We start from the raw sequence: 3,702 nt of genomic DNA on the forward strand, positions 1-3,702 counted from the left end.
TCTCTCCTGTTTAGTGTGCAAAGAAGTGTGTGCATGTTTTTTGGTGGGGGGTGGGTGGGAAGGAGAAGCCGTTTCCCCTCTGACCATCCTTGTTTAAGAATAAGAGAATCCTCTGCAACCTTTGTGCAGAGATGCTTTTTTCTTTGATGACAGATGTTATCAGGATGAAGCCATTAACACTGCAGGAGGCATTTGGCCCTGCAGCTCTTTTCTTTTTCTTCCTTTCCTTTCTCTTTTTCTTCTTCCTTTTTTATTTTGAGAAAGGGTCCTGTAAATTGCCCATGGTGGGCTTGAACTCTGCCATCCTCCTGTCACAGCCTCCCAGAGTAACCCTCCCAGAAGTAGTGCCTCTCCAGATGGACATCCCTCTTTCCTAGACCCTGCTGCACCTGCACAGAGGTAACCGCTGCCCTCACACAGCCTGGACTATCTCCAGAGATCGATCTGTCCAGTCTGGCCTTTTCCCTCCAGCAAGTGCTTATCGATCACCTGGCCTCTGATCACCTGGCCTCTGCCATGCCCTGGCTGCTGTGAAGGACACAGTGGAGACCTCACAGCTCCTGGAAAGCAGTGGAGAGAGGATTCTCACCCTGAAACTGCATCACAAAGCCATGCTGCAATTTCAGTAGAAAGTACCAGGGGACAAAATTCATGTTCATGATTGTGTTTGTATGAATGAACCCTAGGGGGATAAATGAAAAGTGGGTGGTGGGAGATGATGGATGAGAACAAGACAGCAAAGGGACTGAGCTTTCTTTAAGCCCTTGGTGCTGTAGATTTAAAAATGATATTTAAAACTTTATGAGACCTTACTGGGGTTCCCTGGAAAAACTGGTATAAACACCAATTCTGAAGAATTTGGTGGTGGGGAGCAGATTGGTGGAAGATCCATCTTTCACCACTGGAGAAACTCTGCTTTTATTTATGAGTCACATGGAGTGAGGGGTGACATCCTTCCTCATCCTTTGTCAAGATGCTGGGGTACCTTTCAGAAGATGGTCCCATGTATGAATATTCCCTATCTCTTGAGTGCTTGCAATATTTTGTGTTTACTACTCAAGGGTCAGCAGGTATAATTGTATAGGAAGAAGCAAGGGGATTTAGATCTGAAAGATGCAGGATTATGCCTTAAGTTTTGTAGCTCACTAGCCATAGGCAAATAACTTATCCCTTCTCCTTCGTCTATATCGTGAACATTAAAAAAATCAATAGCCCACCTCATTCACAAAGGTGTTGAGTGCAGTAATGTATGTGGAAGTAATGTAGGAGCCATAAAGCACTGAAGAAATGCTGGTGAAAGCCTGCTAGTTACCACACGCTGCTGTGTTGCCTAGGAATGTAATTGGAAGAGCCCCTGCATCTTACTGCCCATTGTGTCTGTGAGTGGATATTTCCCCAGGGCCTGAGAAGGAACCTCAGGCACTTCTGAGGATAAGAGCAAGCCAGGGCATGTTTTGTCATTTGATCATTTTGGACTGGACTTCTCTGTCCTCCACAAAAGCATTCTTCTGTTTATTAGTTACTATAATTACTTATGCACATGTGTTTAGTACCACAGATGCCTCCTAAGCCCTTCCAGTCCTCTATGGAGAGGATAGGGGGAGGGATGCGAAGAAAAATCATACCAGCTCCTGCTTTCAGGGGGTTTGTAGTCCAGGGAGAGGGTGGGGAAGAGAACCCGGGAGCCGCTGATGAGGGATGGAAAGATTATGGTAGGAGAATACCCCAATAATCACCATTTTGGAGCACCTGCTTTGTGCCAGAATGTCTGTTCTTCATTTCCTTGGCATTACTCCCTCAGCCTACCCTCCCTAAAGGAGAAGCTGATCTCCATTTTGCAGGTGAGAAACCTGAGGCTTCTGAGGTGGTCTCACTCGGGGGATGCTGGCACCAACATGTGGGCCCTCTAGAATCTGGGGTCTTTCCCTTCAACCATATTGCTTCTTAGGCCTTCTAGAATGCCCACCCCGGCTCATCCACTGGTCCCTTTACATATGTCCCCCAGTGGCTCCAACTTCTAAGGAGTCCACATCCTACCAGGAAACACCACTGAGTCATCCAGATGTCCACGCAGAGCCATTCTATTCCACTGCAGGGCCTTTCCTAGGCTCTTCCTGCTGCCTGGAGTGTTTTCCCCTCCCTAGCTTCTCCAAAATATCCTTCATTGCAGGCCTGAGTCTTTCATAGTTTTTTGCTTTTCATAAGTTTTTGCTTGTTACCTCCTTACTGAAGATGTCCCAAACCCAGTCACCTGGACCTTTTGCACTCATGGCACTTGCCACACTTCACAATTATAAATTGTATTTTTGCCTGCTTGTTATGTGTAAGTTGCTTGAGGTCAGGCCCCATGCCCATTTTTCTCACCAAATGCATACAAGACTTGACAAGAAAATGTGTGGGCCTCAGTTTATGTACTTGGTTGTGTATGAAATATTGCAACGTTTGCAAAACGACTGTATTTCAGGCCCCCACCCCATGGCGATGCCAGGACTCCCTTACTCTTCTTGTTCTGCATCTTGAGGAGCCTCCTGCTTTGCCTACTGGGTAGGGCAGAGGGTCTGCTCCTTCACACCTCCTCAGCTTTTGGCCATGACACTGTCACTGTTGCTGACCTACTTCCTTTCTCTTGAGACTGCCCTTGATTTCCTAAGGCTTTGACCCTGGATAAACAAAAAGGCAAAACATCTGGTAAGCTATTTTGCTTTCTGTCCTACTGATTCCCCTCAAGGAACAGCAAAATTCAAAGCCGGCTACTTGCTCGGGTAAGGGTGGAAGAGCATGAAAAATGCATGACAGACGCCCACCTCAAAATGCCATCCTAGCCACAAACACATCAGGAGGACAGGGCAGGAAGGTGGATTCTGCAGGGTGAGAGAAACTTCAGGGGCAGTGACTGGAGATTGAATTTGTGCCAAAGCTGAGCCTAAGTTTCCTGAGCAACATATGGATTATGATGGGATAAACTACTGCAGAGTAACAACAATAGTAACTAACAAGAGTGACATTTATTGAGCACCTATTCTGTGCCAGGCATTGAACTTGTATTTTATTTACAGCATCCATTAACTTCAGAGTCTAGGCCATTTCTCAATGCTATGCCACTTGGCCTGTAAGATGTCTTACCACGAGGCCAGTCAACAGCAAAGGGCACTGGATACTCTTCTGTGGGAGGCAGGGAGATATTTTTGGCAAGAGTCTACATGATGACCTAGGGCTTGCTGAACCCACACTTCTTCCCAACCCTCATTAGCCTACTATGTTAGCATTATCAAAGATTGGTCCACTGGGCCTGGGACTGTAGCTTGCCTAGTATATGTGCGGTCCTGGGTTTCATCCCTAGTACTGAAAAGTAAATAAAATTTAGAAATTAAAAAATAAAAAATATGTTCATTGGCTGAGCAATGCTGGAATCTTACCATTTTGGATTTTCCTCACTTCTTCAGTACTGGGGATTGAACCCAGGGATCACTAAGCTACATCCCCAGCTTTATTCTGAAATGGGGTCTCTCAATATGTTGCCCAGTTGGGTTTGAACTTGCCATCCTCCTACTTCAGCCTCCAGAATAGCTGTGACTACGGGTATGTGCCACCATGCCTAGCTCATAGTCAGTGTCTTTAATTTGGCTCTAAGGATGTTTGGGAACTTACATCTCTTAGATTTGTCATGGTGTTTAAACCAGCTGACATTTACCCTTAATTCCT

The sequence above is a fragment of the Fukomys damarensis genome, unplaced genomic scaffold (assembly GCF_012274545.1).
Source record: "Fukomys damarensis isolate Sample0158 unplaced genomic scaffold, DMR_v1.0_HiC HiC_scaffold_16, whole genome shotgun sequence".
Lineage (NCBI taxonomy): Eukaryota > Metazoa > Chordata > Mammalia > Rodentia > Bathyergidae > Fukomys > Fukomys damarensis.